This window comes from Anarhichas minor, unplaced genomic scaffold (genome assembly GCF_050575085.1).
Source record: "Anarhichas minor isolate MPS153535 unplaced genomic scaffold, ASM5057508v1 ptg000025l, whole genome shotgun sequence".
In the NCBI taxonomy this organism is placed as follows: Eukaryota; Metazoa; Chordata; class Actinopteri; order Perciformes; family Anarhichadidae; genus Anarhichas; species Anarhichas minor.
In genome coordinates this window covers 6,479,801-6,503,939 of record NW_027466471.1, presented here as the reverse complement: position 1 = coordinate 6,503,939, position 24,139 = coordinate 6,479,801, and positions in this window count along the sequence as shown.

Genomic DNA, 24,139 nt, shown 5'->3' with positions numbered 1-24,139 from the left:
AGGTGGGCGCAGTTCCTTTAGTACCTTCTCAGGCCGGCACAAGGGTGTGAATTAGCTGTGGGAGGTGCTGCGGGCCAGTAAAATGAGCAGTAGATGTCTGTGACACTGTGAAGGCAATGACGAGGTCAAGTTCCAGGCGTTGGAGGGTAGAAGAGAGTGATTGTAGTCTATTAAGGAGATGAAAACCACAAAAAAAATGCATGGGTGTGGATGAGCTGGGTCTCTGCAGAAAAACCCACTGGTGTGGGCCTGCTGTCTGTCCCTGTCCTGGGTCTGATGGTTGCTCTATGTCGACCGCTTAGTCTCCTCCACACACACACACACGCACGCAGAGTCCTAATTCGCCTGGGACAACTTTAGCAAGATAAGTGAGATAAGCTCTGACACGAGCATACTTCCAGAGTTCAAACTAGCTGGCGTGTGTATCCTGACATCATTGAGCTCGAATTATACCCCGCCAGCCTCCCACACTCAGCAACTCTCCCACTTCAAAGTGTGCAAGAGAGAGTGTTGGAGTGTGTGATCTACAGATAGTTTGTTTTGGTTGCAGAATTTGCATTGCTGTTAGCAGATCAAAATGCTCCCCCATCTGGTTTCATGTACAGTTTCCATAATGATTCACCTGCATGTGTCGTCAGCTCACAGTAAACGTGCACGTCGCTCACACAGAATTTGAATGACCTCGAAAAAGAAGCCTGCTGCTCAATAAACAGTAAAACGAGATGTATGATATGTGAATGCACTTAATTGCCGGGGAAGTGTTTGCGTTTTTCACGTACGCCTCCGCCACATTTGATCTGCTCTGTTTATAATGAGATGTTTCTTAAACAAACCACACGAACGGAATGCAAATCAGCCCGGAGAGCAACAAGGGCGATTATGTCTTCTCAGTGACGTGCGCGGCCTGGTTCGATTGCGCGACGGCGAGTGAGTTTCGCCTTTTTTTTGGAGCAAATGCAATGATATCAGATGAGGAGAAAGGGTTGGCAGGCACGAGGCATTAGTTTACGTTACAGAACAGCAGTATAGTGTTTGGCACTGGGCCCGTAGCACTGTACGGAGCAGTTACAGTAACAAGACAGCAATGGAGCCCGACAGGCCACTACTCAGGAGCGCAATTACACACATTACACACACACTGCTGCTTTCACAGGTGGCCTCCTATTATATAATGATAAGCCCAAAGCCTCTCACACACACTAGCTTTGCTCTTTTGGAGCATGTGTGATCTAGATGTCTGCACTGTAATGTAATGTGTGTTTGCGCGTCTGAGTCCATGAGCAAAGTAGATATTTGTGTTTTGTGGCGGGCTTGCAGTTTTCAATCTGACAAATTGATGTTGATTTGGGCTCGTTATTAAGGCTATGGTATGTGTGTGTGTGTGTGTGTGTGTGAGTGTGTGAGTGTGGAGCATGCCTCCCTGACATCAGATTGTGGCCTAAATGTACCATAAATTCAAGCAACAACTTTTTTGAACTTTACAGTTGTTTTCAGACTTCACCTGATGGCCCCTCCGATGAGATCAGGGCCAAGTAAAATAAGGGCCCATGACTGCAAAGCACTTGTTTCTGCGTGTGTGCGCTTGCCCGCGCGTCAGCCTGGGACCAGGAGACCACCAGGGAAGAAGGGGCAGTCCAGAGACCAGAGAGAATAGACAAGGGAGGCTTTGAACCTGATCACATTCCGATTCGCATCGGCTGTGCACAATATAAAAGGAAGAAACGACCTGCATTTTTATTGTTTCTTCCAAAATCACCATTGACAGCTCGCATATGGCACGGAGCCAGCAGACCAGCCCGCATGACTACAAAACGCCAGTTAATCTTATTTATATTTCCAACTAACCTTAACCTTATTCTTTTTTTTTTCTAAATCCCATGTCTCAACTATAAATAGCTCCCAGGCTTTCTCCTTCTCCAACGCGCATTCTTGTAAAATGCCGCTGCGTAAAAATAGATATACAGTTGTCCATAACTGGCACCCAATAACACAATACCTCCCGTTCCAAGGACGTAGCTCCTCCCTATGTATGTGTGAGTGTGTGTGTGTGTGTGTGTGTAGCGGGTGACAGCTGGGATCGCAGCCCTCCGCTCCAGTCTGTGGTAAGAAGCTTCATCTCCAAATAGGATGAGCGTCGGCTTTTGTGGAAGGGAGTGCATTCTGATCCGTAGCTAGTTCTGCGACCCCCGGTTCGTTCAGTCCATCAGAGAGGAGTTTAAAAGCCAAAACGTCGTTTTTTTTCCTGGTTCTTTTTCTTTCTCTCTAGCGTGGATTTCCGATGGATATTCCGATTTGAAGAGGTGCGATTCGAGCGCGGCATGTAACAAAAAGAAGCGCATGAGAAAAAGTAGCGCTCGCGTTGTTATTCCGAAACGAGCCCCGTCTGAACTGCTTTTGAGAGCCCTACCTCATGGATTACTAACAGACAGAGCCGTGAAACTACTCCGAGGCATATCCATTCATGAGCTGAAGGTAAGGTTTTCTTTGTTTATTTCTAAACTTTAGGTGCGCTTTATAGCCTGCGCCAGTCTTTCTCGCAGCACCACGGGAGGCTTGTAGTCTGTGCAGCCAGGCTGCCGGGAGACAAGTGCACCTAGCTTTCCCAGGGCTACTTTATTAACTTAGGGTGATTTCGCGTGTTTATTATAGCATTTTTTAAAAGTTGTCAGAAAAGTGCCTGTTATCCAATCCACATGAGAACTGCGATGCTTTCGTACAAGATAAACCCATTCCGCCGATGTAAACAGACCGCAATTTGATGCGTAATCCCTCTAATGCTGTTTACCCATGTGGAATAAAGAAGTGTCAGTCTCAGAGGACCTTATTGCGGATCTTGTCGAGTCCAAACACAAGCAAAAACAATATCAGTATCATTCCGGATAGCAGGTAGCCTACATGTACGGCGATATGAGAAATGTGCTCGTGAACTTGCGGGACTCGGACCGATCTGGTCCTCGGTGCTCCCCCCCTCAACATCGTAGATTCTAAATGTGCAATAAAATATACAGCCACGAAACTACCAGTTGAAGACGAGAAAATAGATATTAAGAATTGCAGTATTTAGAGGATTGTTATGAAAACGCCGAAGAGCCGAAGCGCTTGCTCCATTGTTACACAGCGCATGATGGGATTTTCATTTGCCATTTATTTTCACATGATTGGAAATTCAGAATTAGAGCAGCAATTCACACGTACACTAATGATGCAGCCGGTGCTGACAATTTGTCTTTCTGTTTTTGTGCTCTCCATAAAAGCTAATCTGAGTCACAGAGATTTGATGTGGAATCATTTGTAATTTTACATGCTGAATTTTTTTTTTAAATTAGTTGTATTGTACTTATGTGAGTTGTTCGCCAGGATGAGACTTTTTCTCTCTCTGTTTATTACACACACGCGCGCACACACACGCACGCACACGCACACGCACACACACACTGTCTTGGGTGTTGTTCAGGGATTTGGAGCTACCAGGAGGCGGAGTGGCCACTATTACTCTGGTGCAAAAAGATCAATCAGATGTTTGTAAGTCCGGCCAGGAGGCCAAACTGCACCGGTCTTAGAAGTGGATTTGCCATTAAATGAAGTGCTGCTGCACATTATTTCTTTAACAAGCTGGGAGAGGAGATAGAGGCCTCACAAACCACCTGCCTGACTGCCAACACCCATGTCACTCCCAGTGGGTTTCTCCTCTCCTCTCCCCTCCTCTCCTAGCACGAAAGAACCTCCCCACTGGGAAAAGCTGGGGGAAAAAGGATTCAGCAACTGTAAATGTAGGTTATAGATTATCAAGTGTGCAAGGGTGATGGTAAGGAGTATTGAAAGGACACAGCAAAATGCATCTCTTGGTAGCTGATTTTCAGCGGCAGCACATAGTGTTTTGGAAACATGATTCCGATATTGGCCTTTGAAAAAAAAGATTTCATGCCTGCTCTGAGAGGGAAGGGTGTTGTGTTTCATCTGTTTTTCCCCCCCCTGATATCACTGGAAATATTTGGTGCTCCTGCGTGTTGCATATTTTTTTTTCATCTGTGACCTCATGTGTTTTTTTTTCTTTTTTTGCAGTCAGCATCGCTGCATGCTGTGCTGGGTATTACACTCAGATCTTAAACGTGAAATAGCAGAATGTTTGAACATTTTACCCCGGCTCGTCCTACAACATCAGCCTCAAGGCATTCAAATGTCCTGGAGGCAATTTTTTGAAGATGTTGCACAGGCTGCAAATCCCGCCACACTGTTTCATAAAAGGCTGCAGCGCCACAAACCCGAGTGCTAATCCTGCTATAAACTCACTATATACGTTGACATGTTGCGGTGCTGATACATGAATTACAGTGTGATTACCTTTGTCACAGCAGCCCGCCTGCTCTCCTCCTGGAGAGGCAGAATAGATCAGAGCCACCACTGTTGTTGCTTGTATTTCGAGCAATGCTCCGTGGAGCATTTGATCCGCCGATCCCCTAACAATAGCGATGGGGTTGGCATAGTGTGTGACTGATGTGGATTTGTCACACCGTATGTGTGTGTGTGTGTGTGTGAGAGAGGGAGAGCGAGGGAGAGAGATGGAGAGTATGTTTGCCAGTTAAGGACAGATGCAGCAGGAGTACAGTAGGTTTGAATAATTGATAAATGAATTGGCCCTCTGTTATAAACAATGAGAGCGGTCAGCTGCTGTTAACCACAGGTCCTCATTCAGACAGTGTCAATACCCAGCATTCAATCGTGTGTGTATTTATGCATATTTTATAAAATGTTTTATTGATGCACATCCTTGGTGTGTGGGCTGGTGTGTGTGTGTTTTTTTTATTAACAATTAGAGTGTGAGAAAGCATCAAACCCCCTCTCACTCATCTGGATGTGATTTATAGATGCTTAACCCATTTTCCTGATTTCCACATCTTTTCTATAATTGCAGCTGCACCAATAGCACGGCCTCATTGATTAAATGACAAACGAGCTCTAGTCGTGGAACAATAAAAAAGAAAAGAAAAGGGATAATCATGAGCGTGTATATTTGTTTTAGCACATTTCGTCTTTTTTTTGGTGAGGGGGGGGTCAGCATAATCAAAGACGCTCGCATTCTAACGGAGCTGTCCATCACAGATGTTACGTGGCGCAGTTGCTGATTATAGCTGTGCTGAAGTTGGCTCTGTCTCTTTTTTCACATTCAGTGGGAGTCGGTTGTGATTCAGGAGGTTGAAAAAAAAGAAACAATGGAGATAATCCAACGTGCTGTACTAAATTACGCAACCCCCCTCTCCGTATAAACATTTGACTTAACCTTTTGCTGCTCCGTCTCCCTCTCGGATTTGGTTATGATTTTCTCCACCGACCATCTGAAGTTGAACTCATTATTTGATAAATGGCTCTTGTTTGATCTAAGAATACTACCTTAATGACATCATACGGGCCTGGAGGAGACAGCAGACCTACGCCTAGATCCGTATCTGCTTTGTTTATGCATGTGAGCCGGCAGCTTATTTTGTTCACCAGCCGCCATCCTCTCTAGTTAAGTTTGAACATATCGCCCCTGTTTATAGGTGGTGATAAATGCTATTCACAGTACCGGAGAGACCTAATATATCTCACTGCGCAGTTTGGTCCGGGGTTCTCCATTCACTCACAGCATGGCTCATTGCAAACATAATCACTCGCTGATCAGTTGCTTCAGAGTGTTTTTGGATGTTGTCTCTGTCTTCTACTCACACACACACATATGGATGCGTACGGTGTTCCACTTTTCTAAGTTTCACTGTGTTGTTCTAACTGGCTGCTCCCACCCCCCACACTTAGCATTAACCCCTTCCGGCTCCCTATAAATGACTCTACAGTGCATCCATTTGAATTAACCGTCCACGTGTTAAACACTCCTCATACACATTAGCATAATTGATTGAGCGTGTTGTCTACGCCAAGAAAGCCGGAGGCCATGAGGGAACCAGGCGAAAGACTTATTTTTTTTTGGGGGCCGGGCGCCGCCAGTCAGCGGTTGAATTGGCGGGAGTGTCTGTTGGTGGTTTTTGGCTGTTGGTCCTTGGCACAGCTTTGTTGTTAGAAATGAAGTGAATCAGAAAGTGATAGCCAGCCCGTCTAGAAGAAGGTTGTCGAGGATTGGGCAAAAACCTGCCAAAAAAAACAACAACCAACAGGCAACATTCAAAATCCCCTCATAACATCAGGTTTCTCATCATGGATTTCTTTTTTGATTTACATTTTAAATACCCAGTACATGCGACAGTAACACGCAGTAATACCTTTGTCACAGCTGCGTTGGCTCGCCTGTCATTACTTAAATGGAGTGGGGAGGAAAAGCATTTGCGGGAGATAATCCGAAAGTGGCAGGACTTTATGTGCGATTGCCTGAGAGATAGATGAACGTCCGGCCTTGAAAAGAGCCGAGTCTTGTGCCGTACAGACCGGATGATGTCAGTCGTGGCACATGGGCATTAGAAATATGATGTCCTGGCTGCCGTCCTGCTGTCGAAGCTTTTACAGGAGAGAGCGGCCAGCTGCGAGTCACAGTCTGTTAAGACTCATTAAGGCCGCATCCGCCCGTTGAGGGCGCAGTTATTTCTGTGGTTAGTTTGCTTGTTGGACGCCCATAAGAAGGTGCGTTGTCACATAAGCTCTGCTCCTTCTTATGCTCTTTTAGCCCCAACTCTGCCAACACCTCGTGTCTATGTCAGGCCTTTTCCCCATTTGTCTGCATATATATAACTGTACCACAAAGCACGGAGGGTGGCTAATGCTGGCGGTGGTGGGGGGTGTTTGAATGTGTGTACTACGTTTGTGCACTCTCTCCGCGACTATGCAAGCGTGTTTGCGCGGCGTTGTTCGAGTGCATCTGTCCCTCCTCCCCGGGCCCCAGCGATTGGCACCGCATCTCTCATCTATTAATCATAGAGAGCGCTTGCTCTCTCATTCCGTTGCCATAGTTTCAGGACCTGAGACGGTGTTGGGGTGCCTGGCTGCCTGGAGAGAGGAGAGGAAGAGGAGGAGAGAGGAGGGAAGGGAAATGAAAGGAAAGAGGTGTGACAATGGAGGAGAGGAGGAAATGATACAAACAGTAGCAAGGGGAAAAGCAGAACAATTGAAACAGGGCAGAGGAGGGAAAGAGGGGAAGTGATCGAAAGAGCAACGGCAGGCTAACGCAGCGAGCAGGTCCTCACAACGTGGATGAGTGCGCTTCAAGAACCAAAATGGATTCCATTTTTATCTCAGAAGCAAACCCTCTATCTCCGCCCGTGCGTGCATATTCTTCAGTCCTCGCGTTCACCCACACGTTTAATAAACTCCCATTCAGCCGCGCTCTCCTTCCCCAAAGAGAGCAGAAGCACATTTTCACAGTGGGCATCATCTTGTGAACGGATGCGCTCGTTGGGGCCGGTGCATCTTCAGTGTGTTACGCCGCTGTTACTTCACCTTGCTTTACAACGGGAGAGCCCTCCACTGAGCCAAGATGGGCCAGGGCCTCCGGTTTCATGCTCAGTTGGATGTGTTGATGGCAAATCGTGCTGAATTCATGTGTTATTCAATGATGGATTACTGTGGAAATAAACCAACATGGAAATTTCCAAGGCAGGGAATGCCTCTTTCTGTCAAGCCAGGTCTCTCTGTGTTTATCTGCCCGTCTTTCTTCCTTTCCCATTCCTGTTATCTTTCTCCCTCTTCCCTCCCCCCCCCCTCTCTGTGCAGAGGGGAATACTGAACACACGCTGCTACTTTCAGAGAAGGGGCTTGTTGTTTTGGCTGTAGGCTTTGTGCCTCCCATATGACCTCATAATCTCATTTGGGTCTCTTAATGGCTAACCATGCACTAATGCGGCAGTTGTGCTATCGCCCTGTCTCATCACATCGCACCCTGCTTGTGAGCATCACCAACGGGAGCTTTCGAAAGAGCAGGCAACCGGCAGCGCCGTAATCATGGAATTCTCAGGACACACGGACTGCTTTCCCTCAAACGCGTGTGCACACAATTAGGCATAAACTCACTCATACACACACACACACACGCACGCACACACATACAAAAGGCACATGTAAGTGCACGCAGATTCACGCGCCGGAGCAGTTCCTTTCATGTCAGAGGAATAAAGAAAGCTTGTCATTGTAGCAGTGGTGCACAGCGAGTGCCAATGGGCAGAAACCCAAGAGTACCTGATTGTAGAGTACACTGTGTAATTCTGCCTTCACCGTGTATGGACTTTCTGCGGGGGGAACTACCATTAGGGGACAGAGAGGACAAAGGAGGAAGTGATAGGGTGCGTTTGCTTCTTTTCTTTTTTTTTCGTGTGCCGGTGGCACTGGGGTGCTTTTGTGCCTTTGAAGTGACGGGAATGCAGGTGACATCATAGGGGTCGCATTCTCAGGTGCAGCAGGTGAATTAATCCAGGTGGGGGGGGGTGAGGTAAAGGTGTGTGTGTGTGTGTGTGTGTGTGTGTGTGTGTGCAAATCTGGCGGGTTAATGCTCCTGAGTATCTGTGGAAGCAGGTGTGCATGGCTGTGTGTGTGTGTGTGTGTGTGTGTGTGCATCAGTCATCAAAGCAGAGGAAAAGCCAGTGTGTAAGGTGATCTGTATGCTCATGGCAGCGCAGCAGTCATACTCTCCCAGAGGCTATAAGCGTCACTGAATGTGGAAACAAGCAGCTTCTTCTTCTTCCGCTTCTTCTTCTTCTTCCACAGACCCACTGCTGGTTTCCACTCGCTGGCCAAACAGATTTAGTCTATGATCCATGTTTCTGGATATCCTCCACAGCAAAAGAAATTCAGTTAAAATGATCTGTCGGCGGGGATCTCGTGATGCAAACATTTAGTAGCCCGCCCTAAAGCTGGCAGGGATGAGCTAAGCTCAAACAAGCATCGACGGATATCCTAGACAGCAGGTAATTTGTAACAAGCATCCCGAGCTCATCTGACACACCGATGATGATGATAGATTGCGTGTAATTGGCCCTGGGTGAATATTAATTATTTCCAGGTGACTGGTAAATCTCCACAATGACCTGTAGTCATTCTGGCACACAAACACGAGACGAAATTAAGGACAGACTTTCACATCCAGCCACATGAAAGCAATCAAAACAATCTAGGTTTCGGATATTGGTCGCTAATATCCGAAACCTTACACAACCAACGTTATTTTAGTTTATATTCACAGTGGTCCTTACAGCAAATAGAAAAACACAAGCTTCTCCTCAGAGTTGGTCTCAAACCTTGTTAGGAAATTAGTCCTCTCCTGGTCACAGTGGCTGGCAGACTACAAGTGAATCCCCCGAGGGTCCTCTATTTCAGAATCCAATCAGGCAGAACTCGGAACAATATTACCTCTGTGTGTGTGTGTACATTTATTACATAGCTAATGAACAAATTGCAGCCATGTGGCATGGCCTGGTGGCTGATGAAAAAAAGGAAAAAAGAAACGCACTCAGGCTCACACACACACACACACACACACACACACACACACACACACACACACACACACACACACACACACATATACTCTCCAGTCACTGTCTAGCTCTTTCCCTCTTTTCACCACAAGACACACACACGCACACACATGGCCAGCCACAAGGCCCCCAGTGTTCTTGGCCTGTCTGTCCATCAGCTCATGCGGAGCGCTGGGCTGGGAGTACTTATCATCACTCTGCTGAGTGGAGGCCTCACAAAGGCCCACTCACATCACACACACACACAGTCAGCACAGGGTGACTGCTGGGTACAGCCGGGTCCGCTGGACTGATTAGATGTATGGTGTGACCGCAGCCTGAGCCGACACTGGGAGGAAAGGAGCCCGATGGAGACTAGAAGGCAGGTAGACAGGTAGGAGGGTAACCCTATCGTTGATGGAAAACGTTTCAGTGTTTCTAATTTGTTTTGCCAAATAGGAGGAAGTGTAACTGCGGTCTGAAATTATTTTTAGTGGGAATGTTTTTACAATCCAGGAAGTGTGACACCCTTACAGGAGCCACAAGGATGAGGTCACGGGGAATGGTTGGACATGCAAAACCCAGGAAACCCTGTGGTTTTTGTTTAGTGGCGACGCCAACGCTTAACCATGTCTTTTAAGCTGCCTAAACAAAACAAGGGATAGTACAACTTATAGCTAGCAGTTGGTTAGCTTAGCTTCGCACAACTGATACAGCTAGCCTGGCTCTGTCCAAAGGTAAAAGAAATTTGCTTAATCTGTATAAAACCCCAAAATCATGTAAAAAGGCATCTTGTGGTTTTACAGGGCTTTTATTTTTTTTGCTGGCAGGAGTAACTTCCTGGACTAGAGACTTCAAGAAGTTGCTCTGTCCTTTACAGAACACCTCGTAAAACCACAAGGTGTCATTTTTACACCTCAGTTTTTGTTTCAAGTTAAACAACCAAGTGAGCCTTTGGAGGTGTTAGGTGGATTTTGTTACTTTTGCACAAAGCCATACTAGCTGTATCAATCCGAACCGGCTGTTGGCTATAGTCTCATATCTACCGCACATACGGTGACCAGACGTCCTTTTGTCCTGGTGTCACGCCGAGTCCTGACAAATATCTGTAAAACGCTAAAATGTCCAGGTTTTCAACAGTCACTACCGAAATTGTCCAAGTTTTCACCACAATAACTATAATGATAATAATAATATACCTGCTTTCAGCATTAACATGGACATTTTTTTATGTTCTCTCCCACTTATTATTACCTAACCTAATATAAAAACAACATGTGTGTCAATCAATCAATGCGTCATTGTCAAGGCTGTTGCTATGAAGGTTTCGGCTCTTTCTGACAGAGCCTGTCAGGTTAGCTGACAGGCTGACAGGCTCATGTGCCGAAGAAAAATATGATCTTTTCTAATGAGCCCCAAGAGGCTTGGGACCTTGCACGGAAGCTGGATTCTTGCGATGTCACAAGATCACGCGAGAATCGTGAGATGACACATCACACGAAAATCCATCTGGTCAGGCTTCAAGTAATGCGTCTGTGTCCGGCAAGCCAGAGCACGGACCAATCAACGTCCTGTGAGGAGCTACTAGCAGCAACTGGCGTGGCTTAGGTGTGTGCAAGAGGACACAAAGAGGCGACCAATGACGGCTCCTAAAGGGGTTAGTGTAGATGCTGCAATAGCATCAGTTACTGTATATAAGAACTGGAGAGTATTTAATAAACTATGTTTTGGTGGATTTTAGGAGACCACACAGACATTAGAGTGGTAGCCTATAGATCTTCTCATCGACCTCCTGGCAAGACAGCGAATAAGTGTATTTACCCATCTTCCTTTCATCGTGCTTTTTCATTTCCAAGATATGATATGGATCCGTTCAGCATGAACATTTTGCAAATATGTTCAGAATGAACATTTCCTCTTTATAGAAAAGTAATCCAAAGAGTGTGTTTCTTAAACACGCGTTGATGCAACTTACTGTAATCGTACATGAACGTCATCTTGAGGAGACATTTTTAGGAAAGAGACAGGCTGGAAAAAACAGACAGACAGTCCTCCGGTAGAAGCAGATACTCAGGGGTCAGGGGTCACGGAGGAAAGAGGAAAGCACCGACTCACAGAGGTAACAGGGATATTTAAGCAGACAGGTGGAGAGGACAACAGCCTGTCAGAGGTTGGGAAGAGGCTAGACGCTTAGCAGCGCAGGCAGTGAGGTTTTTGAGGCACGCAGAGCATAGGAACTCAACACTTCTCCTTTTCAAAAATGAATTCTCGCGAAAAGAAATATTATTTTAACCTCGCCTCTTAAATCCGGACAAAAGCTGCTCTGTGCCGTACGCGGGCAGGTAATCAGGCAAGCGGGTTGACAGGCAGGAAGACAGGCAAGCTGTGAAGCAGTAGTGCCTCGCATGATAATGTATTCATTCATCTTCCCACTCTGATAATGTTCACAGCATGCTTGCCTTGACTCATTCATCACAGTCTCACGGGGGCCTTTTTTGTCTTTTCTTTTTTTTGTGTTATTTGTTAAAAAAAGCCTCTCTGCTTTTCTATAACTCTTAAGGTTTTGATTTGTGTCCTGACTGGATTATCCAAGAGGCGATTGCTCCTGGGTTTCTGAAGGTATTTGAGGCTATGTGCATGTTTTGGAGTCTTATTTGCGTTCGTCTGACTGAGAATTCTGGGATGAGGCCTATTCTGGTCTCTTGAGTATGACTGGGAGGCGCAGCAGCTGCATGCTGAAGCGGCGTGTCTTTTGATCCACTCCCGTCCTCAATTATTCCGGGGCCGTCTCATCCATTTCTCTGTATTTGTTGCTTGTGGGGATCTGTTTCATTTCATCCAAATAACCAACAAATCCTCCGTTTATTGATTGTGCTATCATACAGCGATTGAACCCGTGATTATTTAATTGGGTTTTGGAATCGGAGTGAGGAGGCATGGCGAAGTGCCGGCTCCTCTGAAGAGAGTTTGATGAGTCAAAATTGGTCAGACACCATCAAAGAGAATTAGTCCTGTTTTTGGAAGAGTTTATTAGACTGCGTGTGTGTTCGGATCCTGTTTGCATAGAGGCTTTAACCTGATGCTGTCAGGTAGGATCTGGTAGGAAAAACAACAGACAACATGCAATTCATTAGTCATCCCCTCTTCAGTTTCTCTCCTCCTCCCTATCTTTTTCTCTCCTTCTGCGTGTTTGCATCAGAGCACATGTGAGCTAACGCTGGGTGCATGACTTCTAGTAATGCTAGCTAGTCTAGTAATGCTAGCCTGGTAACTAGATAGGAACATTGGGCTATCTAGACCCACTGTCCGTTAATCATGTACGTGGCGTAGCTGTGTCTCGCTAACAAGGAATGGCTCTTTTTACAAATTTGCGCAGCAAACAACAAATTTTCTTTATCTAAGTGATGTTTTGTCCTCTGTTTTTGATTTTCTGTTCATATCAGATCATTGTAGTGCCCTCAACCATCCTTCAGCTGCTTTTAAACCTGTATTTAAGGGTTAATTGGGCCACATTGGGAGTTAGAAAACCACACTCTGTCTATGAGCATCATTTTGTTGTTCTTCCTCAATAACTCTGTTATTAGAGAGAGTAGTGTTTCTCCTTTCCACAGCCCCACTACCTGGTCTCCGTCTCGAGTTTACACTGCAAAGTTACAGTAGGTTACATCACCTCGCATGACAACAAAGAAATCAGACAGCGAGGAGAGGAGGTGGGAGTCTTCGGAGGTGCAGCTCTGACCTAGATAAGACTGGGAGTTTGGAGTCGACGCTGTGGCTCAGGCCCGCTGTTGTCATTCGGTCGGTACCTGAACTTCCCCCTTGTGTGGTGGATCTGCGTCTCCGTTCGGTCTTGTGATCCGGGGGTCAACTGAATTCCCTCCGGCTGACTGTTGCAGACTCCATCCAGAACAAACAGTTTCACATACAGCCAGCTGATAAGATGGTACATGGCGCCAGTGCAGCAGTCATTTGTATCACACATTAACAGGTGAAGGACTTCAGTGTGTGTTTGCATTTGTGTATGTGTGCTCTTGTGTTAGTCAGGCTGTCTAACTGTGGTTGACCCAGACGTTGGTAAATGAACACTCACAGATAGCACAGACTGAGATATTTGCAGTCATTACCACGCGTTGAGGAATGAGTGTGCATTTACACATAATTAAATCATTTGTGTAAATTACCGATGACACACACACACAGGTCCGCGCAGCTGTTGCGCACACCTGCATGTCCTCACACGCACGCACACACACACACACACACACAAGCGTGCACCAGCGTAAACACGTGAGCTCCATAAAGCAGGACCTGCAGCCAATAAAGCCGTGACAGCTGAGCAATTAAATGACAAGTTTGAAATACGTCCCGTGGAAGAATTTAGTACGTAGCCGGGATTCCGCCTTTTATATGGCCCCCGTGGTTTTATGTGCTTCTGGTAGCACGTATTGACCATAACGTTGTACCATATATCTGGTAGCATCACGAACAAGCAGCTTATTGGAATTTTTCACTCACCTATCACACTCATACTTCCCCACTTTTTACTATTTGAATAGTTCATTTTTCATCGTGGGCTGTGAGATGTGCTGATTGCACACAGGACAGGAAAACTGCGGGGTTCCAACTATTTTCATTCCCACTCTACACACCAGCGTCTCAGTCCTGTTCAGGGTGATTGTCTGCATGCGAGCGGCCTACACGGCCTCGATTACCTCAGGGAGGCGGTGCTCACTCTTACCTCCACCACTCGCATAATAAGGCATGACTGTCTATTTGAGCGCTCTCATTGCCCGTCCCACCCTGGAGGCAGTCGGATAGTGACTCCTTCATCACGGTGATTTCCACGCTTGTAACACTGGGCTAATTGCTCTGGTAAATACCGGCTGGGTTGTGACTACAGCAGCAACTGAGTAGGAACGAGTGAGCACGGGGGAGATGCATTTAATTAATTGATTGTTATTTGGAAATCCTCTGCGAATGATTGGAGTCAGTCTGACACAACGCGGAAGAGTGGCGCTGTTTTTTTAATCTAAAGCACCTTACCGGAGAGCAAAAGAGTAGATTGTTTAAGCATGGCTGAAACAGTTGGAATCGGTTAACATGCTGTTAGTCGTGTGCAGACTTTGAAGGGGATGTAGTAGTCGTTTTAGGATAACACAAAAGGAGCGAAGTCTCCTATTCTGTTCTGACAGAGCAATTCCTCATCCGCTTTTCATCAGTAATTCTTTGTGCCACTGTATTGAGATTAAATAAAGATTGTGGTTGGGGGGGAGATATCGATTTTGGTGGCTAGAACGGTAGCCGATTCTCGGGAGCTTTTTATAGCCATTAGCAATAGTTACTCATTCCCCGGGATAGCATTGTGTTTCATCTAAGGAGGGTGTAGTAGGGGCTGATGGCGGGATTGTAATCAATAGGAGCATTAAGACTGCACCTGCCCGTGCGTGACGTGTGCTCCTCTCACGGATGAACAACTGCCCTCCTCTTTCAGACCGAACCCGCTCCTATCATGGGTTCAGCCCGTGGCTCAAATGAGCGTCAACATGGTCATCATGTGATGTGGTCATAAGAGTGCATTAACAAAAAAAACACTGCGGGAAAGGGTTAGTCACAGGGAACAGCTTGCTGGTTACAGTAGGCCTGCCATATGCCTTGAGTAAACAAAGCTAAAAGTAGTCGTTATTCACAGCGGGGCGTAAAAAGGGAGCCCAGTGCGGGCGGCAGGGGGGAGGCCCGGCAAGAAGCGAGGAGGCTTTGGTTACCCTTTTAACTGATAGCTATCTCTCAAATGGACAGAGAGAGGAGCGCACCTGTATTGCAGTATTGCAGCCATTTGTGCGAGAGGACAAATAGTGTGTATCATCCACCTGGCGGATGATGGAACTTTATCCACCTCTGACGGGGGGGGGGGGGGGGGGGGGGTGCTGAACAAATACGTGTGAGAGATAACTGGCTCTGGACGAGCTTTTTATGGCATTGTGACAGCGAGCTGGGAATTCTAGATGATGTGCACTCACACGTATGTTCAGAGGTACACATGTGCTCACACACTCAGGCATGTAGGCATGTACACACAAGCAATCATATATCGTAGATATAGCCTCTCAATGTCACACATATGCATCCAGGGCCACACGGCGGCACACATAGCCTCAAGGCGAAGACATGCTATGGGCTGGGCTGCCTATGTCTCCCTCTCTGGTATCTACCATCAGGGTTTTGGGCTGGGCTCCATGTATCGAGTGTCGGTGGTTCGGACATGTGCTGGGAGTCGGATGACTCTGTGGTCGGATTGAAGATCTGATTCCGTGAGAAGCCGGATTCTCTGACTCAGGCTTTCTTTGTATTGCTGGCGTCAGATGCCTGCCGGAGAAGACAATTAAATGATGAAAGCAGCAGGTCAGCCGTGTGTACGGGCCGCACTGAGACTATTGGGAAATATTTTGACACATTTCGATCAAGTACAACTGGTTCTAGCCTTATAATTATGTGGATATGATGTTTTTACCTTGTCATATGTGATATTAAGCTGAATATATTTGGGTGTTGGACTATTGGTCTGATGAACCAAGCAATTTAGATAAGTGTCTATGGGCTCAGGGAAATTATAGTGGTTGCTTTTCACGTGACAAAATGAAAGATTGGTCATTCAAATAGTTGGCAGATTAATTGGTAAAGAAATAATCATTATTTGCAGCCCTAGTGTGGACGCAGTACCATTAAGCATTATGCAATCATATTATTATATACGATATCATAACATTTTATCTACATCGCCCGCCCACATGCAGCGGCGGTATCTAAAAATCAATCGAAACAAGTGAACCTCACACACGCAACACAAACATGAGATTGTTTTTGGCTGATTGTTTTCTGGCACCATCACTCCCTCCAACTCAGCCGGCAGCACTGCAACAAGGTATGACACATACTGCTGCATAATATAACCGCTTTGTCACGCCATCTGTTGTTTCCAATTTCTTTCAATAACAATATGTTCGGGAATTTGAACACCAAAGTGCGGGCCAAACTAAGAACACTGAGCTCATGGCTTCCAACAGCGTGCCTCTTTCCTCAATTACAGATTTTGGCAGTGCGGGGAATGTAGCATTCCTACCTCTCTGGGATGATGTAGATCTGATTGCAGGGTGCGTTTCCTGTATGGAAACGTACTAGAGATCGGATGTTTTTTCATGTTCAAAAAGAGAAGAACACGATTCCTTTGAGTGCTGAGTCGAGTGTTAAATCAAACCTGTCTTGATTGTGTTTCTGCCCGCCCACTCCGCAGGCCCGAGGATGTAAGCCAAAGTGGTCGATCACAAAGAGCCATTCAACGACACTTCCTCCCCCAAACAGATCAAATGTATAGATAAGACAAACAAAGTCACATGATATTTCCCCCCCACCATCTCTCTTTCAGTCGATTCCTCCGTTCTTTCGAATGCGGCGGGTCCCGTTCTCGCAGCCTTTGAGGGAAAGAAAGTATCAGGTGGCGAGAAGAGCGGATCAACCTTTTCTCTGCAGGGTGTCACTTCCAGATTTGTCACCACGGGAAATATTACTCACATTTACAATTTGCCCTTGTGCTCGTGCAGATATTTTCAAGACAGGATCATTCAGCGACATCTTTGGCGATAAACAATCTTTGCTGTCCTGTTTATTTTCTATCTACTCCAAACAAACCTGTAGTCAGAGGATGTTCTCAAGAAAAGATCCGACTTCTATTGAGTCTAGAAAAGCAAATGGAAAAGCTTTCATGCACAGAGCGCAGCTGACCCAGAATTGTGGGGTAGTGATCAGCAAAAGTGGCGAACATTTATTTGTATGAAAATGTCTGCAACAACTTTAAGATAAAAAAATAAGTACCTTTTCTCCTCCTTCTTAAAGATTTCAGTTGTTGACAGATGAAGTGCTTCCGTGTGGATGTAGAGAAATAGATCTGCCTGTGGTGGAGGATGGCCTCTCAAGTGCACAGTATGGTGCTCTTGTAGATGAAAGTGTGTGCATGTGTTTTGTGTGAACATGTGAGCGAGTGTGTGTGCACGTCTGAAGTTTTAGTTTAATGGATTTCCTCTGTGCTTCTGCCCACGCCCCGCTGGGCTTGTGTGTGCTTAGGTGTAGACCCCCTATGAAGTAAATATTGCAGCGCTGGGAAAGCGGAGCCAGGCGGACCCGGCCGGAGCAGCGGAGGCAAAGCAGGGCAGGCAACCTGCACACAGACCCTTCTTTATACCCCATTAAAAACACAGCTCCACGGTCGACGGCCCGAGGCCAGAGAAGGTCTGTCAAGGTAGTTCATTGTGCGGTAGGAAGTGAGTTGTTCATATGGTAATAGCCGCTGCGGCGGGTTCCTTCAAAGCCCGTTTGTTTTAGTGAAAGTTGTAGTCACTCATTGAGGGGGGAGTGGATGGAATGTGACAGGGTGCACTGCTGTTTAGTTACTGTAGCTTAATTGACCCTGAGAAAGACGAGCAAAGGCGGGTGAAGTAGGGGGAGGAGGGTCGGTGCAGAAAGAAGTGGAGGCAGAGGCAGGGGGAGAGAGGGGAGGGGGGAGAGAAACGGACGGAGCGGTGGGGAAAACTGAGAGGGGAAAGAAAGAAAAGAGAGGACGCTTCATTATGGCAGAGGCAGCCATATACTGGAATCTGTTTATCTGTTCAGTCGACAGGAAAGAGTCTTATTGGTGGGCGCACAGATGGATTCCTCTGAAGTCTCCTCTGCTAATGAGCCAACTTGTCCAGAATCATCAGCTTTCTAATTATTTACTTCGTTTTTATTTATGGTTCCATTTATGCTTTTCCCTATTTATTGCATGCTGATCCGCTGTTTTTATTTTCTGGGTCAGGGAAAAGCTGAGTCTCGTCTTTTCTCATTAAGCTACATTAAGATAACAGTCACAAAGATATTGTGGCTCAGCGGCGGGAAACATTTTTGAAAGGTCTTTGCGAAAAAAACATTTCTCCACCTACATGGGATCATGGAGCTGGAGTACAATGTTTACTGTGGTCATCATCTTAGTTCAGCCTGTTAGCATGTTATTGGCTACATTGGCACGACACAAAGTTTAGCTGAGGGTGATAGGAATGTCATTACTTTTACACTATTGGACGGATTCGATATTTGACCTAATTGTCGATATATATCCTATGGGGAACATGAATGAACGGAATTTCACGGCAATCCATCCAGTATTTTTTGAGCTATTTCAGTCTGGACCAAACTGGTGAACCAACAGATAGATCCAAATTGCCATCTCTGACAAAAGATTTGAACTATCCAACGTGGTACCCTAGCGAGTTTAACTGATCAACTTTTCACAGTTTTGTGATGAAAGAGTCATAGCTGAGACTGTTACACCCACTGATATCATGAAAGTTTAATCTTATGTTAATGTGTACTCGGTCTCGGCTGCGCCAGTCCCTTCAGAAGAGGAGGCTTCGATAACACTTTATTTGTCTAAGCTTTCATATTTTAATATTCATAGTTTCTTCTCCTAAAGAACACAAAGTGTTAGGTGGAGACCCACCGATACTGATATCGGATATCGATCCGATACTGACTCAAATAGCTGATTGGGTATCGTGACATTGGGCCAATCTGTTATTATAAATAAATAACAATTCAGTACATTTATATCTATGCATTTATTTGTTGTTGTTTTACATTTAGTATTACAAAGTTAAGAAAGCAGTGTTTAAGTTAAGCCTGATGTTGGCCTACACATAAAAAGAACGAGCCCAGTCTCTTTCCTACAGTGAGGCATACAGCTTGTTATTAAACACTGGTATTGGATCGGTACTCAATATCTGCCGATACCCAAAACCAAAGAAATCGCATATGATTGGAGCACTAAAAAAAGTTTCCGGGCTTAGAGCTTGGTGCAATACCGAGCTAGCACAGAGGACTGTTGGCTCCACACACACACACACACACACACACACACACACACACACACACACACACACACACACTTCCTTAACCTGTAGTTAGATCAGGATGAAGACGAGTGAGAGATGAAAGGGAAAACGTAGCCGATTTTCAACCGGCTCTGTGTCCCTGCATATGGACAAGCTCCGCGCACATTCGATTTTTTTGTAAACGCCCCTGAGCGCAGGATGAGTAATCAAACATTTGAAACGGTAACAGAAGCCAAAGACGCTCCAACTTCCATTTCCCTGGGACTTAAAAACAACAGTTAGAAAAAGACTGTCAAGGCCACAGACAAAGAAAGAACAAGTCCAATTTTTCCATCCCCGCTTTACGAAATCTCTCTGCTGTCTCCGCTCTACCCCGAGGTCACGAGCTAATCAAAAATGTACAGACCTCTGCAGACCTTGGTCAGCCTTCCCATTATTTGGGTTAAAGCGGAGCTGCAATCGCCGGAGCTATTTTAAGTCTTGCAGCTTGCCCTGTACTTCCTATATCTCTCAGTGGGAAGACAAAGTCATTGATCTATTGCCTAGCAGCCCCCCCCTCCCCTCCTACCAGTGAGAACCTACAAAGCATCGCTACCCTGCAGATTTTCACCTTCACAAAGATGTACCAGCTGTTTTGTGAGGAAACAAAATATCAGTGTGACAGAAAAATCTGTAGAAAATGCTTCCAGTGGCATCATGAGCCCCAACGTGACAACACCCTGAACCTCGTGAAAGACGTTTCTGCTTAGCGCCTGCTGCACTCGGTACGCTGTGAATTGTACCTCATGAATTATAGACTCTGAGACCTTTGCCCCGTGCAGTGTTTGGGAATAGAAAAGTATTCCTCAGGTATGTGAACTGAAACAAAGACTAAACGCTGCCTGACTCTCCAGCCGAGCATTAAATAGCCCGGCCGAGCACTTCTGCTGATGATGATGAACAAAGAGCACATGTGCCTCTTTTTGAGAGCAGACATTTTTCACTGCTGTTCAGCTATATTGAATACAACAACTTCTTGGAGTGGATCATTTAACTGAAGAGTGACTACGCACATTATCTGTGGTGGATAACCCTTCAGAGAGCTCGGGTTCCGAAGCGGTTTCTATGGAAAATGCACGGGGAAATGACTGATTACTTCATGCGTTTTGGGAGAGATTTGACACTGTTGTCAGTTATCCATCCAAATGTAGTGCAACATTTTAACCAAATCTCCAAAGAAATCTGCAAGAGAAAACGCGAATCATTGTGTGTTTCCATTTACTGCAGTTCATGTGAACATTAAGGAGTTGGGTACATCGAGATAAACAGCTGCCGGTGCACATTGTCCAGCACATTGTGCCATTAAACCACTACAGAAGATGACATTTCATCACATTTCCACCATGTTTTTTTGAATGCACTAATTGAAAATGTGCATAAAATTCTCTGCAAACGTCAAACCAGTGCCTCACAGTGGGTTACTTCCGACAACTTTTAATATTCATTTGAGCAGGTATGAGGTCATTTTGCATGCTTCACCTGTTCTGGCTTGCAGGGACTCTGCTCAGTGACATTGGAGGCGAGGAGGAAGGGGGAAGCAGCAGGAGAAAGGACTGCTGCAGAACACTCAGATCCACAAATATCCCACATTCATCTTCCTCTCTCTCTCTCTCTCTCTCTCTCTCTCTCTCTCTCTCTCTGCGTGTCTGACTCTTCTCTCGCTTTATGTTCTCTGAGCTCTGTGCCGATGTTCAGGTCTAGAAGAGGTGAGAGGAGGAAATGGCACGTTACATCCTGCAGCGTGTGTATGTGTGTGTGTATGGGTGCGAATTAGTGTGCGAAGTGAAGGTTAGTGCCAGACTGTCTGCAGGTAGCTTGCACTCCTAATCTCCCTCGTTAAAAGTCAAAAGAATCTAACAGCTTTTCAAAGAGTCGGGGAGACTTAAGAGATGTTTGAACGTTAGAATAGTTGAAAGGAGCAAGTCATTCACACGGGAACCTCCCGAGTGTGAGTCCAGACATAACGACTGTGGATCATTTAGACTCATGAAAGCGTTTACTTAAACTACAGGTGGACAGAAATGAGCTTTTTTCTGTAAATGCTGATGTTGAAATGAATATCAGATGGCCCTTCTTTTCCCTTAAAAAAAGCCAATCTGACGCCGATAAGCAGGGTTCGCCCCCATCCTGCGCCTACTCAGTCACCACTTTAGTTTACATAGCCCGTGCCTCCGTCTGAGCCTCTGGCTGCAGACTCTCCTGCTATGTCTTTGTTTGTTTTGGGTAATGGATTCCAAGTTGCTATTGTTGTTTATGTCACGCGGTGATTGATGAGAAAAATTCACCTTCCCTTCACCCCCCCCCCTCTCCCTTTCCCCTCCCAAAGCCACCCTTGCATGCCTTCCGGGATGCACAACCAGCGAGAGGAACAAGTTCATCCTATTCTCTTGACGAAGTGACTCGCTGGCATCCGGATGCTCGCTTTTTTTTTTTTTTTTTTTGCCTGTAAATCAAGAGGGAGACCTCTCAACAAGGTTGAATCTGTGTGGCTATGACAGCGCAGCCTCCAAAGGGTAGGTTGAGATTATATGCGTGGACGGTTTGGGGGTCCCTCTATTCATCGGCCATGTCACCCCATGGGGGAGGACTAATTGGTGGCCCCTAAGAGCCCCCTGTTTTGTACCCGGCGCTCACAAAGGCGTCGGGGTGCGGCCACGTAGAGCGGAGAGGAGCAGGTTTCCCATAGAATAGTTGGCTGGGATGAACTGGAAAGTGGGGTGGGGGGGCTTGGCCACTAGGTTGCAAGGGGACACGACACACTCATTCACGCACGCACACACACACACACACACACACACACACACACACACACATATACACTCTCTCAGTGGGGGATTCTGGTGCCAGTTGCTGGCCTCCTCTTCTACAAATGATCCAAGGCTGACCCACATAGTCAGCCATGTGTGAGGCTTCCCTTTATCCCGCAGCCCCGTTGAAACATTGAGTTATGGGTGTTCTCTGGTGCTCCCTGCTTTCTCGGCTGGGACTGCACTGGGGCCCCATGTGGGCTGACATTGTTCACCCCGACCCAAGGACAATGAAGCTGTTGGCCAGGCGGAGAGATGGGGAGAGAGAGAGAGAGAGAGAGACAGAAAGACAGAGAGAGAGAGATAGGGGAGGGAGGGGGGAAGATGGGTGGAAGAAAGAGAGAGAAAGAGACTGAGATGGACGGAGTGAATAATTGAGAGAGGACGGGAACGGTCGAGAGGCACAGATAGCTGGAGAGATAGAAGGGATTGGAAAGTGTTTGGGGGTAAACGAGACGAGGGAGATTGCATCTTCGGTGGCGGAGGGGGAAGAGATAAGAAACTTAGACGACAGAGGTGAAGGGAGAGCGAAAGATAGGCATGAGAGAAGAAAAAAAAGAGCGAGGCAGTAAGACAGATGGTGAGACAGACAGCGAGCAAAAGCGTCTGAGCTGCTATGAGAAAGTATTGATCGCAGCGTCTGCCGGGTGTCTTCAGCTGTCGTAGCTGGATCCAGAGCGAGAGTCGTTAGTGTCCGCAAAGCACGCAGCCATGGACATTAGTGGCTCTTTAACAAACTCTGTATTGATTGGGACTTAGAGGGAGGCTCACATGTATACCAAGGGATAATGTCCCGTATGTAATTAGCACCGTCGCTCTGACAGTGACATTGCACAGGACATTAAAGGCTGGGAAACCTTCAGCGCCAATCAGACGGATGCAAGAAGTAAAAGCTTAATTTCATCCGTTTTTTTTTTACGAGCCTTTTAGCCTATCTGCCCTCGCCAATATTCAATCTAGATTCAGGCATTTTACGCGCTTACAAGCAGCTGATGAAGCTGGTACCAATAGTTTATCTTAAAGGCATAAAGAGGATAAATCAGGGAGTGGGAGCCGCGACTGTATCACGGACCATTTAGCGCGTTCTCATTCTCTCCTCGCCGCCAACCGTTTCTCCCTCTCTCCATTTGACCGTCGTTAGTGACTGGCCTCGACTCTCAAAGAGAGCAATATAATTGACAAATGACTTGAGCTAATCAAGTGATTACTGAGAAAAAGTGTTGCCTCGTATGAAGGCGTGGCAGCTCAAGCGCACACACACATGCTATTGAAAAGTGCTTATTTTCAGATGTTGCAGGAGGGAATATTTCTTTCTCTTTTTAACACAGCTGTTGACTTGATATAACACCATTATGGCTCCTGCCATTTAAAGGGAATCGTTTGCGAAATCTTTGTAAAGAGTCGCTTGCTTGCCAACATGCACGCACACATACAGTATCCACACACTTATCTAATAAGATGTTTACATTACCCAAGGCGACAAAACTTGTCCGTCAGATCTCCATTTCTCCAAGTAGACCCCCCTGAGCTATTTGTTTTGACGTTTTTTGTCCACAGTTGCAGATGAAAGGTGGCGCCGAGTCGACTGATGAAAGCCGTCACGGTTACAATCTGACGCGCGTCAGCCGCCATGTTTCTCGGTATATCTGCGAGGATCAAACACTCGTTTGTGTTGGAGAGTAAAGACTTGAGAGTGGAAGTGTTGGGTGGCGTCTTCAGAAAAGACTCTCGTATCAAAGGCTTTGTCGCAGTTAATTGTTGGCAGCGCTAAAAGAATGTATGGCTAAGTGTTGATTTACACGGTTTTGCGTCAGTCACACTTTCACGTTGTTTGATTAAAGTTCTTGTTCTATTTTCGGCTCATGTTCCCACTTTTACTAGCTTTTTCTTTTTTTTAAACAAAGGATTACATGGTACTGACTCTGTGTGTGGGTTTGTCGCTGATCAA